Here is a 15,666-nt window from a genome sequence, read left to right as displayed (position 1 = left end):
TGGGCAAAAACAGACTTTCATGCAAACAATAATATAATTTAAGTAAATGGAGGTCAGAGAACCATAACATTGTAGGACTTGGGAAATAGAAACTCATTTATGCTGTGATACCTACACAATGAAGAGAACTCCTTTAAACTTCTTCATATATTATAACATCTTTAAGAAAAAATGAGAAAGGGAAGAATAATGAGAGGATATTTGCCTTGCATGGCATTAAATTTATTCTAAAATTTAAAAATATGTCCACATACTCAAATATATATTTTTCTATTTATATGTTTTGAAACAATTATACTTGCTCATGTAAGTTAATACTTTTAGAGATAATTAATTTCAATATATAATTCTATATCACACTTTTGCATGGCATACAGTTTAATCACTTTTTACAAAAAAAAAAATTTCATTTGAAGACATATTAGAAAAGTAGCAAGCTTGGAGTTCCAGTTGTGGCTCAGTGGGTTAAGAACCTGACTAGTATCTATGAGGATTCAGGTTCAATCCCTGGCCTCACTCAGTGGGTTAAGGATCTGGCATTGCCACAGCTGCAGTGTAGGAGGCAGAAGCAGCTTGGATCTGGTGTTGTTGCAGCTCTGACTTGACCCCTAGCTCCAGGAACTTCCATATGCCACAGATGCAGCTTAAAAAAAAGTACCAAGCATGCAAAATTATTATGCTACTGAAAGAAAAGAATTTTGTCTCTGGTATGGTGCTGTAACCCCTGTTCATACTAACTCTCTGTCTCATGCTGATAACAAATATAAGCTCTGGACACATACAAAAAACAACTAAGGACTGTAAATAATAAACAAAAGCAGGTATACTGTGGAAGGTAGGCAAAATTAGAGAAGCAACCAGAATTTTCCGCCTCCCCTTTTGTGGCTTAGGTTGGGTAGAGGGCAGTGCAGGCAATTAAATTGGGGGAAAAACAGTGACATGTTTGCCCATCAGTTAAATGACATAAAGACATTTTCAGAAGAAAAGAAAAATTGTCTCCTGCATACCTGCACTGTAGGAAGTGGTACAGGAGACTCCAGACCAGGTTGGCAACACAAGAGCTTCCTGAATTTCCCTCCTGCCACAGATACATCAAATATAGGGCCACATGGAGCCCTTTCCTTTAAGATAAATACAGAAACTAATGATTGACTCCTGTCCATCCAGCGACTCAGAAAATACCCACATCAAAACCCAAAGGAAAGCCTGAGATACATTCACGAAACCCCACCTCTGGTACAGAGGCCTACAATTGAGGGAAGACCCTAATTCCCAGCATTTCCCCAAGTAACAAAGTGTTTGGACCACACACCTTGTGCCCCAACTCTTAAGACTGCTTCTGGGGAGACAGGAAACTTAAATCACTGACTTTTGAAAGCCCAAAGGGGCTGGTGTTCATGAGATACACAAGAAGCAAATGAAGAAGCAGTGCTTGATAGGTGAAGTGAGTGAGCACAAGAGCAGGCTTTCCCTTCAGGGCTCAGAACAGCAGGAGCAGACAAAAGCACCCACCTCCCAGTTCTTACCTGGAAGGAGTGTGCATACTTCACAAGCTACTGCCTAGGATCCCTCTTCTATTTAGCATTTATCTGGGTGCTGACTGTAAGCCTTCCCAGAACATGAAAGAGTCAATAGGCACTGCTCATCTTCTTCCTCTGGCTTGCCCCAACAGCAAACACAAGTCATCAGCCTCTCCCTGGAAGGTCCCTGGGAACATCTAGAACTTCAATGTTCATGGCTGCAGTACAAGGGGTGGGCCCCCAAGTCACTTAGCTCTGACATACAACAGGACTTGAATTCATGAGTCCCACAGGACTATAGCAATAGAAGTAGTTTTCGAATGGGTACAGGCTCACTCCCCACAGTTCTAAATCCACGCTCAAGGCAGAAGAAGCTGGCAAATACATTCATTTCCCAGTTTCTCCCTAGAAGGGATCTGACTGCAGACTTTCTTAGCTGCTGCTTGAGGGCTCAGCTTCCAATAAGACTGCATCTAGGAGATCCTCCCTTTGGACACACACTTTCAAGTACTGGGAGCCACTAAGAACAAAGACGATGACTTTGACAATCACAAAGTTTGAGAAACAACCAGGAGATCAGTCTGGGTTGATTGACAAACTCATCTCCAAAAGACCAGTCGGTAAGATGGAGAGGGGTGGCTTTTTTATCTAATGCACAGAAAACAACAAAGAGAGCCAGTGGAAATGAAAAAATATGAAAATATGTTCCAAAGAATAAGATTAATCTCCAGGAATCCATCCTAATGAAATGGAAGTAATTTACTTGATATATGTTCTGTTAAAAATAACAGTCATAAGCTCTTACTGAGCATCAATGAAGAAATTGCAGACAAATTAGGAAATATTTTAATTGAGCAATAATGAAAATACTGCATGTTAGTTTGTGGGATGCAGCTAAAGCAGTGTGTGAAATGCTTATTTTAGAAAAAAAAAAAGTGTTTAAGACAATAGCCAATGCATCCACCTTAAGAATCTATGAAAAGAAGGGTGTCAAATTCTTAGCCAAAGAATGTTTTAAAAGGGAAAAAAAAAGTTAGAGCACTTACTGTGCATGATTTCAAGCACAGTTATCAAGATAGTTTGGTAATCGCAAAAGAGTAGATGTAATAAAGATGAATGGAATATAACAAAAAGTTGAGAAATAGACAATTAATTTTCTACAAATATGACAAGGCAAGTCAATGTTGAAAGGAAAAATGCTATCATTTTCTTCAAATGTCTGGTGATCTTTGGTTGGTGGTGCACATTTATGAATGAATGATCATGCCGGTTTGCATGGTTACCAGGTTTGGGTAACTTGTCTTCTGCACTTGTAACACCTGGCTGTCTGAGGGCCTCCCTCTGAATAGAGGGATGGATGCTGTCTCTGCGTGTCTACCTTGAGCATACCTATTTGAGAGCATGGGGGAAGCAGACAGGTAAGCTATAGACCAGCATCCTGAGTCTTTACTCAGGGTGGGCATGGAGAACAATTTAACCTGTTTCCTTGCTGAGAAGTTTTCTTTCTACTTCTCTCTCAGACCAAAGCATCCTTTTTCTAGGTGCTCACTCCAGCACTCCAGTGACATCACTTAGGCAGAACTCTAAGGGGTGAAAGTGCAAACACTCAATCAACCTCTGAAGTTGGTAACTCCCCTATGCACATCAGTCTTTGTATGTGCTGACTCTAAGCTTGAAATAACCCTAGAATTGTTTCCTCTTTCTGCACTAATTTTCCCAGTCGAGCTCAAAAATACATAATATGTGGAAAGTTTCATAATATAACTAACAAAAATCTGAAATGTTATATACAGTACTGGATCAATTTTTTATATGTTTAATTATGTGTACACATTCTTAAAGAACTTGAAGAAGTGGATTAAAATGTAATTGTTACCTGGTTGTTGAATTAACTTACTCAATGGATACTATTGTTTGTTCCATGAAGCCTTAAAAATTTTGTTTTCGTTTTACAACTTTACAACACAAACACAAATTATAATCAGAAAAGCCAAAAGCATAGAAACATTATTTTAAAAAGCTAAATTCATTTAAAAATATTTTCAATAATTGGTAAGAAATAAGTAAATCCATCCCCCAAGCCTCCAGCTAATTTAGGTCTATGTTCTATTCATTGTTCTACTTATAATGAAAGCTATTCAGTCTCTCACGTCAAAATTTTATTTTCAAAGTAATTTCTAGTTAGTTCTGCTTTGTCTTGATGATGCCTATTTTTATCTCTGGATGGGAACTCCTTCAAAATGTTCTTCATGCTACTGAGAAGGATTAATTCAAAGCAACTTCACAAATACAGGTTAACAATAACTGAGACCTCTAGATAAAAAAATTTTACACCCTGCTTTTCAATCTACTACTTCTACTATTGAATTTTTTAAAACAAAACTGAAGGCCTTAGAATTGTGGTCCTTTGTGGCTTCCTTCGTCTGTCATGAATGATTAAGTGGCTTATTAAGACAATTAAGTTTGGACCTCTAACTAATCGTTTTTACTTTGACACAATATCCTATTAAACATCTCCAAATCTTATGGGGCTTTCTTTGTTTAAAGTTTCAGATAAACTATGATAATGAGAACCAAGAAGTTGTGGTAATTAATTATCAGAGATCAGCTCATTTAAAGCATTGTCTCTTTCCTTCTTCCTCCCACCCTCTATCTCTCTCGTGTCAGAATCTGGGTATTGAGAAAAAGTTGTGGTAAGAACTGTTTTTCTGTTTTTATTTAAGGTAATTAAATTAAACTTGATAGAGTTTCTAGATGGAGTCCTCCTCACCCATGTCCTGCATCTTTCCAACAGGCCTCAGCTGTTACCACAATCACACTTAACACAGCCATTTGTTTGAGTACATGCACAATGACTGTTTTCCTCACTAAACTGCTGGTTTTATGATACCAGGAACCCTACCTGCCTTGCCCCCCATTGACCTTCTGGGACGTAGCTCAGTGCCTGACATATGGCAGGTGCATAGTAAAAACTTCATGAATGGGTTAATTATAAATCATCTTTTCCCTCTTATCACAGTGTAGTCAATTTGAGGACACTTTATAAAAACAAGTTTTATTCAATATTTAGCTTTGGCATCCTTTAAAGTTTTTTTTCTTTAATTCTACACATAAAGCAGAGTAAACTAATTGGAACAGGACTGGATTAGTGTTTAGAGGCACATACACTTGTGCTGGCTGCCATTTCTTAGTCACATAGTCATGTGATCTTGGTTAGTCAATTAAACCCTTTGAGTCACAATTTTATAATCTTACAAATTGAAAATAATAATACTTTCTCTGCATGCTTCACATAGTTCTTAAAAGGATAAAAAGAGAATTAAAGTGACATTACTTTACAAACTCTAAAATAGTAACCAATAGTAAATGAAAACCACCATAAGTACTTTGTTATAGCCCTCTCCATTATTATATCATTGAATATATTACAAATTTATCACCTCAGTAAAAAAAATTGATTACAGAAAAAGCATAATATAACAAAGTATAGACCAAATTTTGAGGAATATTTCCCAAGAAAGAACAAGAAGGTCCATTCACCTTTTATATTTTATGTGAATAATTTTCAAAGAAAAAAGTGAAATTTGGGCTTACAAGGAAATAAGAACTCTCTCTTTCTTTACCCCTCTCCTTTCCTCCTCACAGAAGTTTCAGAACTGAATTATGGTGGCAAAGTCATCAATAAATGGGTCTGAGAAACAAACATACAAACTAAAAACTGAAATGTCACTCACAGCTAAAATTATAGTAAATGACTAAAGATTAAAGCTTTTTCTCTAAGATCAGAAACAAGAGAAGGGTGCCCACTCTTACCAACTTCTATTCAACATAGTACTGAAAGTCCTAGCCAAAGCAATAAGGCAGGAAAAAGAAACAAAAGGCACCCAAATTGGAAAGGAAGAAGTAAAATGTCCTTTTACAGATGATGTGATCTTATACATAGTAAACTTTAAAGACTTCATCAAAAAATACTAGAAATAATAAATAAATTCAGTAAAGCTGCAGATAACAACACACAAAAATCAGATGCATTTACATTTCAAATAACAAACTATTTGAAAAAGTAAACATTCCCACTTACAATAGCATCATACAGAATAAAATATTTAGAAATAAATTTAACCAAGAAGGTGAGAGATCTGTACACTGAAAACTATAAAACACTGTTGAAGTAAATTGAGGAGGAAACAAATAAACAGAAAGATACCTTGTGTTCGTGGATCAGATGAGCTAACATTGCTAAAATGATGATACTACCAGAAGCCCCTCTATAGGTTCAGTGTGATCCCTCTCAAAATCCAGTGGCATTATTTACAGAAATAGAAAAACAATCTTAAAATTTGAATGAAATCACAAAAGGCCTTACATAAGCAAAACGAGCTAAAGAAGAAAAAAATTGGGTTCATTATACTTCTTGATTTCAGACTATACTACAAAACTACAACACTCAGTGGAGAAAAGATAGTCTCTTCAAAAAATTGTTTTGTGAAAACTGGATATTCATATGCAAAAGTGAAACTATACATGAAATGTATCTGAAATCACTCACAAAATTAACGCAAAAAAAAAACATAGGAAAATCTCCTAGATAGTCTCAAAATCAATTGCCGGACATGACACCAAAAGCCCAAGCAACAAAAGCAAAAAATATACTAAGAGACTATACCAAGCATAGCAACTACAAAACAAAAGAAACCATCAACAAAATGAAAGGAAATCTATGAAATGAAATAAAATATTTTCAAATCATATATCTGATAAATATCCAATACACACAAGGAAATCATACAATGGAATAGCAGAAAAACAAATAACTTAATTTTTAAATGGGCAAAGGACAAGAATAGATATTTTTCCAAAGACATATAGACAGCTGACACATACATGAAAAAATGCTCACTAATCACTGGAGAAATGAAAGTTAAAACCACAATGAGATGCCATGGCTCCTCTGTTAGGATGACTACTGTCGAGTATATAAGAGATAACAAGTCCTAGTGAGGATGTGAAGAAAAGGAACCATTATGCACTGTTGTTTGATGTAGATTGGTGTAGCCATTATAGAAAAAGTATAGAGGTTCCTCAAAAAACTAAGTATAGAACTACCATATGATCCAGCAATTCCACTTCTGACTGTATACCCAAAGGAAGTGAAATCAGGATCTTGAAATATCTGCAACCACATGTTCATTACAGCATTGTTCACAAGAAATAGAAACAACCTAAGTGCCCATTACAGATGAATGAATAAAGAAAATATAAACATATACACTATATTACATACACACACACACACACACACACACACAATGAAACAGTGTTCAGCCATAAAAATGAAGGAAATTTTGCCATTCATGGTAACATGGATGAATCTTGAAGGCATTTTTTCTAAGTGAAATAAGTCAGACAGAGAAGGGCAAATACTATAGGATCTCACTTATATGGGTAATCTAAAAAAAAAAAAAACCAAAAAAACAAAAAATGAAAACACCTTATAGCAGTATAAAGTAGATTGATGGTCCCTAGAGGCAGGGGGTATGGTTGGGGAACAAAGGTGAAAGTGGTCAAATAGTACAAGCTTCCAGTTATAAGATGAATATGTTTTCAGGATCGAATATATAGCATAGTGACTAGAGTTAACAATAATGCTTTGTATACTTGAAAATTGCTGAGAGAAAAATCTTAAAAGCTCTCACCACATACACACAAAAAATGGTAAATATATGGGGTAATAAATGTGTTAACTAACCATATCATGGTAATAAATTTGCAATATATATGCACATCAAGTCATCATGTTGTACACATTAAACTTACACAAATATTATATGTCAATTACATCTCAATGAATCTGGGGAAAATATTATATGTCAGCATATTAAGTCAATCTATCTTTCAGAGGGTGGACTTCATTCACCTAATAGACAGAGAATGATGTATAAAATTAGAACTCCAATTTATTAGGAGAAACAAGGATGTCCTATCTTAAACACATCAGCAAAAGCAGCATTTCTCTCTCCCAAAGGCAGAGCCTCAAGGAAAGTCAAATTTTAATGGGAAAGGTCCTTGTTGAGAAGAGAATCACTACGAAAGTGAGTTATATGATTTAAGTGATGGTCAAAGCATGAATCTCCACAATAAATTCATTAGCCAATACGTTCTGTGTATAGAACTGACTTAGCCTATGTCTGCTTCTCTGGGTAAACTTTTCCTGATTTTATGCTGAATAACATCTCCATTGACTATTATTTTTCCTTTAGATGTATTTATGTCAAGTCTTACTCTGACTCTGCCAGTAAATCTGTTTTTTTATTTGACTCTGCATCTCTGTTCTGACCCACTATCTATTGATTTTATAATTTAAATCTCCAAAAGCAACCTCCTTACCCCAATTTACAAGCTCTGAGGGTACTTCACAGATGCCCCCAAATTCCACCTTCAATAAAAACAAGAAAAAAAATTTCCAAATGAAAGTTGAATTGTCTATTGCTCAAAAGACATCCAAGTATGAAGCCAGATCTCAAAAGAGGAAAAATACAATAAAAGTGGTATCTGGCCAAAATTATGTTAAAACAAGACTAGTGAAGATCTCAAATGATTTTTTATGACCTGTTTTGAAAAATAATTCACCCAGATCTTAGGGAACATGGAATAGCTTTTCATTTAAGGCATTAATGTGGGTAATGAAGTAGCAAATTATATGAAAAATTAATTTCTTACATGTTATTAATTCACACTAAAAGATTTATTTCCATTTATAATTCACAATTTTCACTCTTTTCCTTGATATATGATTATAAATTTATAAACCATCATCCTTGATAAGCAATTAATTTTAATAACAATAGAAAAAATATTGAAAACATGCTTGGATTACCAATCATCTCATGATCGAGATTTTTGAGAGTCACAAACTGTATGAAAAGACTATAGGCAATGGTACAACCCACATATCTACAAATCTAATGACTGGGGTAAGATGTCAAAAGAAGTCATAGGAGCATACAGTTAAAGAAAAAAGTTTTCCTTTGCTGTGAATTTTCATAGATTATACTCTCTTAGTAGAAGTTAAGATGACAGGCATTATAACGTCACATGAATGTAATTTGGGCTATTGCCATGGACAGCAGATTTGATGTCTATAAATCTCTATTTTAAAAAAACATGCTCATCTTTTCAATAGATGTCTCCAAAAGAGAATGGGATATTTTTTCAACAAAATATTTAAAAAGGAGAAAAACTACGATGACATAGGACAGAAAAAGGGATGCCTTTTTGCTTCTGCCCTACATTATACAGACTTCCAGGAATATTTTAATGATTGTTATCACACTCAGTGTTGTAAGAGGAGCATATGTCCCAGGTGATAGACACCAGCACACTTACCTTGAAGGTGTTTTATTTCAAGCCCATTTTACTAATCATTTACGACTAGACTCACTTCCCAAAAGATTTATGTTTGGCTTTTGTGCCATTTTGGATATGCCAAAAGAAAGCATAAAAACATAAAATCTTGTACCTTAAGGAAAAGCTACTTGTAGCATTTTTGTAGCATAGTTTTTAACCCAAGTTAAACCAAAATCATTTTTACACATTTAAATCTATAAACTTTTTTGGGTGGAGAGGGGGTCAGTTGTATTTATCAACTATAAATTCCTAATCCCTGGAGTTACCATTTGTGGTTCAGTGGTAACGAATCTGACTGGTATCCATGAGGATGTGGATTCAATCCCTGGCCTCACTCAGTGGGTTAAGGATCTGGCATTGCCGTGAGCTGTGGTGTAGGTCGCAAATGTGGCTTGGATCTGGCTTTCCTGTGGCTGTGGCATAGGTCAGCAGCTGCAGCTCTGATTCGACCCCTATCCTGGGAACTTCCATATGTCATAGGTGCAGGCCTAAAATAAATAAATAAATTCCTAATCCCTAAATGTTTTATCCTTGAAATCAAGTATGGCTCTGAATCAGTAACCAAATAACCCCCTAGTTCCTGATAACAGAATATAACCTCATTTTACTAGTTACCCAAATTGTCAACATCATGGATTAAAAAGTCACATATTATGTCAACATCATGGTAACATGAGACTCTCTATTTGTCTTTCCTTCTCAATGTACAACTAGTAAACTACAACTCAACAAAAGTTTTTCTGCCCAACATACCAGGACACTAGAGAGATCCATACACCTGTATATCTAAAAGTGACTGTATTAGAACATTTAGAGGGGTAGGACTATGGGAACAGAAGCAGTGCCTACAATTTCAGGGCCCCCAGCCATGGTGGCCGAAATCACTACTTCAGGGAGGCCAGGAGCAGTGGGGGAGGGCAGCAGTGCCACAGGGCCCATGACCCTGGTTCCACTCGGATGACCATGATACTGCCCTCTCCTCACCACCCATGGTGAGAGTACCAGCAATCCTGACAATCCTGGATGCAGAGGAGGTGTCCCAGTCATCTAACTCTCTCCTGTCCTTCTACTTCAGCAGCAAGGCCTGCAAATCAGGTGCCCCCAGGCATGTCAGGGGTGTCTGACATTCCAGAGCCCCTGGCAACAATGCCAGTGATGGTAGCAACACTGTGAGCACCAAGTCACCAGAGACCCTGTAAGTATAAGCAGCGATGAAAAGGGCACCAGCTGCACCTGGCAGAAACAGTGGAGGGTAGAAAGTGCTAACTCTCAATATAGCCAGAGGCAGCACAGCTAAGGCAAACCAAAAACTTAAGTTACAGTGCCACCTACTGAAAAACAAAAGGAAGCCAGCCTGTTGAATTGTGAGAATCAAAGTAAAAAAACTTTTACCTATATAAGAAAAGTTTTCACTACTTCAAATGCATCCGCAGAAAACCCACAAATCAAGCAACATGAAAAACCAAGGTAATACCACAAAAAAAATGACAGTTCTCCAGAAACCAAACTTAAAGTCACAGGAGCTTACAATCTAACTGATAAAGAAATCAAAATAACTGTCATGAGGAAACTTAATAAGCCACAAGAAAACTCAGGAAGGAAGTTCAATAAGCTCAGGAATAAAATGAATGAACATAAGTACTTTGCCAAAGAGACTGACACTCTAAAAAAGAACCAAACAGAAATGTGGGAGCTGAAGAACTCAATAAATGAGATAGAAAATGCAATGAAAAGCAGCAGAAAGAGAGCAGACCATATGGAAGAGAGAATTAGTGAGCTTGAAGATAGAAATCTAGAAATAAGTCAGGTGTAAGACATGAGATTTTAAAAATGAAGAAATTGTATGAGAACTAACTGACTCCATTAGAAAAGACAGCATAAGGATAATGAGATTTCAGCAAGAGAAGAGAGGGAGAAAGAATCAGATAATTTATTTAAAGAAATAATAGCTAAGATTTTACCAAATCTGGGGAATAAACTGGATATACAAGTCCATGAGGTTAAAAAAACACCTAATTATCTCAAAGCAAGAAGACCTTCTTCAAAATACATACTAAAACTGTCACGTCAGTGATAAAGAATCTTAAAGGCAACCAGGCAAAACAAGACAGTAACCTACAAAGGAGCCCGCATTAGGTTATAAGCCTATTTCTCAGCAGAAACTCTACAGGTCAGGAGAGATTGAAGTGACATATTCAAAATATTGACAGATTAAAACTTTCAGCCAAGAATATTTTATCCAGCAAAGTTATCCTTCAGATATGAAGAAGAAATAAAGGCTTTCCCAAACAAACAAAAGCTGAAAGATTTCATCACTGCTAGACCTGCCTTATAAGAAATATTGAAAGTTCTTCTGCCTGAAATGAAAAGGCAGAAGTACATAAAACTTTGAGTAAGGTAATAAATATACAGAACCAGAGAATTGTAACTCTATATCAGAATAGGTTGTTTAGGGAGTTCCCGTCATGGCACAGTGGTTAACGAATCTGACTAGGAACCATGAGGTTGCAGGTTCGATCCCTGCCCTTGCTCAGTGGGTTAACAATCCGGCGTTGCTGTGAGCTGTGGTGTAGGTCGCAGATGTGGCTCGGATCCTGGGTTGCTGTGGCTCTGGCGTAGGCTGGCAGCTACAGCTCTGATTGGACTCCTAGCCTGGGAACCTCCATATGCCGTGGGAGTGCCCAAGAAATGGCAAAAAGACAAAAAAAAATTTTTTTAATTTAAAAAATTAAAAAAGTAAAAATAAGAATAAGTTGTTTAAAAATTATAGCATAAAAATTAAAGGGGAAGAAAGCAATAAAAATAACTATAGCTATTTCAATTTGGTAATGAACTCACCATAAAAAAAGGGGATAACTTGAGATAACAAAAACATAAATAGAAGAAAAGGACAAAATCCATATAGGCAAATGAAAATGAGATTCTATCAGCAGAAAAAGGACTATTTTATCTAAGACATTTTATACAAACCTGGTAACCACAAAGCTTTAATCCTGAGCACAGACATATAAATATTTTTTAAGTAGGAAAATGAGAAAACATCATTGAAAACCATCAGACTAAAGTAACAGATGGGAACACAAGGAAAAAGAAAAATGGAGATACAGAGCAATCAGAAAACAAAACATAAAATGGTAGTCCTTATTTATCAGTTTTCACCCTAAATGCAAGTGGGTTGAATTCAGCAATAAAAAGACACAGAGTGGATAGAAGGATTAAAAAACAAGATCATACTGTTTGCACCTCCAGGAGACTCATCTCATTTCTAAAGATAAACATAGGTTCAAGGTGAAGGGATGGAAGATGATATGTCAAGCAAACGGCATTCAAAAGAAAGAAGAGGTAGCCATACTCATATCAGGCAAAACAGGTTTCAAGTTAAAAAGGTAACAAAACAAAAATGGTCAGTATATAATAATAAAGAGGGTGATCCATTAAGAAGACATAAGAATGATTAATGTAAATTCACCGACATATATAAAGCAACTATTAACAGGCCTAAAGAGACAAATTGATCATAACACAATAATAGTAGGGAGCTTTAACATTCCACTTACTCCAATGGGTAGATCACTCAGTAGTCAGAAGCTCAACAAGGGAACATTGGCCATAAATAAAACATTAGACCAGATAGAATTAATAGATCTATATAGAACATACCACCCAAATGCAGCAAGATACACATTCCTCTCAAAAGCACATGGAATATTCTCAAGGACAGACTACATACTGGATCTCAAAACAAGTCTCAATCAATTTAAGAATATTTAAATCATAGCAAACATCTTTTTCAATGATTTTGGTATGAAACTAGAAGTCAAGTTCAAGAAGAAAACTAAAACACACACACACACACACAAATATGTGGATACTAAACAACATGATATCAAACAACTGTTGTGTTAATGAAGAAATCAAAGGATAAATTTAAAAATACTTGAAGACAAATGAAAATTAAAATGTAACATACCAGTAGTTCCTGTCCTGGCTCAGTGGGTTATGAAACTGACAAGAATCCATGAGGATATGGGTTCAATCCCTGGCCTCACACAGTGGGTTAAGGATACAGTGTTGCCATGAGTTGTGGCATAGGTCACAGACATGGCTTGAATTCTGCAGGCTGGCAACTGCAGTTCCAATTCGACCCCTAGCTTGGAAAATTCTATATGCTGTAGGTGCACCATAAAATCATATGAATACTATACCAAAAATCTATGCGATGCAGCAAAGGTGGTACTAAGAAGAGAGTTTACAGTAATACAGGCCAAGAACAAGAAAAATCTCAAAGAAACAATTTAACTTTACACCCAATGATGACTAGAAATGGAAGAACAAACGAAGCCAAAAATCAGTGGAAGGAAGGATATAATAAAAATCAGAGTGAAAATAGAGGAAATTTAGGTTAACAAAAGACTATTAAAAAGCTAGTGAAACTAAGAGCTAGTTCTTTAAGAAAAACAAAATTGACAAACCTTTAGCTAGACTCACTAAGAAAAAAAAGAAAGAAGGCTCAGATAAATAAAATCACAAACAAAAAAGGAGAAATTACAATAAATGCCACACAACTACAAAGGACTATAAGAGTATAGTATGAATAGCTATGTGCCAACAAATCAGACAACCTAGAAGAAATGTATAAATTCTTAGACTCATATATTCTTCCCAGACTAAATCATGAACAAATAGAAAATCTGAACGGAGGGGGAGGGAGTGGGAGGGATCGGGAGCTTGGGCTTATCAGACACAGAATAGATTTACAAGGAGATCCTGCTGAATAGCATTGAGAACTTTGTCTAGATACTCATGTTGCAACAGAAGAAAGGCTGGGGGAAAAATGTAATTGTAATGTATACATGTAAGGATAACCTGACCCCCTTGCTGTACAGTGGGAAAATAAAAAAAAAAATTAAAAAAAAAGAAAAAAAAAGAAAATCTGAACAGATGAATCACTAGTAAGGAGATTGAAATGGTAAACCAAAACCTCCCCAAAACAAAATCTCAGGACTAAATGACTTCACAGGTGAATTCTACCAAACATTCAAAGAAGATTTAATACCTCTCTCTCATACTCTTAAAAAACTGAAGAGGAGGAAATGCTTCCCAACTCATTTTATGAGGCCAACATTTCACTGTATGTCAAAATCAGACCAGAACAATACACATAAAGATTACCTAATATCTTGATAAACATAGTTGCAAAAATCCTCAACAAAAAATTATGAAACTGAATACAAGAATCCATTAAAAGGATCATGCACAATAATAAAATGGAACTTATTCTAGAGACACAATGATAATTCAACATCTGCAAATCAATCAATGTGATACAGCATGGTAACAAAATGAGGGATGAAAATCACATGATTACCTCAAGAGAGGTAGACAAAGCATCTTACAAGACTCAACACATATTTAAGATGAAATCTCTCAATAAAATGGATAAAGAAAGAATGTAACTCAACATAATAAAAGCCATATATGACAAACCCACACCTAATATCACATTCAGTGGTAAAACACTGAAAGTTATCCCTCTAAAATGAGGAGCAAGATGAGGATGTCCACTTTCACCACTCTCATTCCACATAGTATTGGAAGTCATAGCTAGAGAAATTAGGTAAGAAAAGTAAATAAAAGTCATTCAAATTAGAAAGGAATAAGTAAAACTGTCACTATTTGTAGATGACATGATTTTATACTGAGAAAATTCTAAAGACTCAACCAAAAATCCATTAGAATAATAAATGAATACAGTAAATTTGCATGGTGCAAAATCAATGTACAAAAATCTGTTGTGTTTCTATATATGGACAACAAACTAGCAGAAAGGGAAATTAAGAAAGGAACTCCATTAACAATTTCAACCATAGAATAAAATACCCAGGAATACATTTAACCAAGGAAGTGAAAGACCTATACACTGAAATTATAAGACATTGTTGAAAGAAGTTGAAGAAGATAAAAAGAAATGGAAAGGTATTCAGTGCTCATGGATTAGAAGAATTAACATTGTTAAAATGTACAATCTAAGGCAATCTTCAGACTCAATGCAATCTCTATCAAAAATCCAATGACATTCACAGAAATAGGGAAAAAACCTAAAACTTTTACGGAACCACAAAAGATATTGAATAGTCAAAGAAATACTGAGAAAAGGGAACAAAGCTGTGGTTATCACACTCCCTGGTTCAAATTATAATACAAAGCAACAGTAAACAAAACACCACTCTATTGGTAGAAATACAGACTCATAGATCAACATAACAGAATTGAGAACCTACAAATAAACCCACACATAGAAAGACAATTAACTTATGATGAAGGAGCAAAACATATATAATGGAGAAAAGTGAGTCTCTTCAATAAATAATTTTGGGAAAACTGGACAACTACAGGCAAAAGAATAAAACTAAACCACTGTTTTATACTAAACACAAAAATTAGCCCAAAATGGATTAAAGACTTTGAATGTAGGATCTAAAACCATAAAACTTCTAAAAGAAAACATAGAGTGCAAGCTTTTGTCATGGGTTGTAGCAATATTTTTCTGATTATATATCCTCAAAAAGGCAAACAAAAGCAAAAATAAACAAGTGGGACTACATCAAACTAAAAAGTTTCTGCACAGCAGAAGAAACTATCAACAGAATTAAAAGACAACCTACCAAGTGGGAGAAAATATTTGCAAATCATATATCACATAAGAGGTTAATATCCAAGATATGTAAAGAATCCATAC

At 35.4% G+C, this 15,666-nt stretch overlaps 1 long non-coding RNA gene across 5 annotated transcripts in view; it reads right to left on the bottom strand.

Annotated features, from left to right (window-relative positions):
- Positions 1 to 15,666, bottom strand: part of LOC106508944 (uncharacterized) — a 768,001-nt gene that overhangs the window by 410,890 nt on the left and 341,445 nt on the right. The window lies entirely within an intron of this gene.

The sequence above is a fragment of the Sus scrofa genome, chromosome 1 (assembly GCF_054392235.1).
Source record: "Sus scrofa isolate SSC_HxYL_T2T_F1_AM1 chromosome 1, Sscrofa_HxYL_maternal_Yorkshire_Landrace_v2.0, whole genome shotgun sequence".
Taxonomy (NCBI): domain Eukaryota; kingdom Metazoa; phylum Chordata; class Mammalia; order Artiodactyla; family Suidae; genus Sus; species Sus scrofa.
The sequence above is the reverse complement of the archived record's forward strand: the minus strand, read 5'-3'. Positions and strand labels throughout refer to the sequence as shown.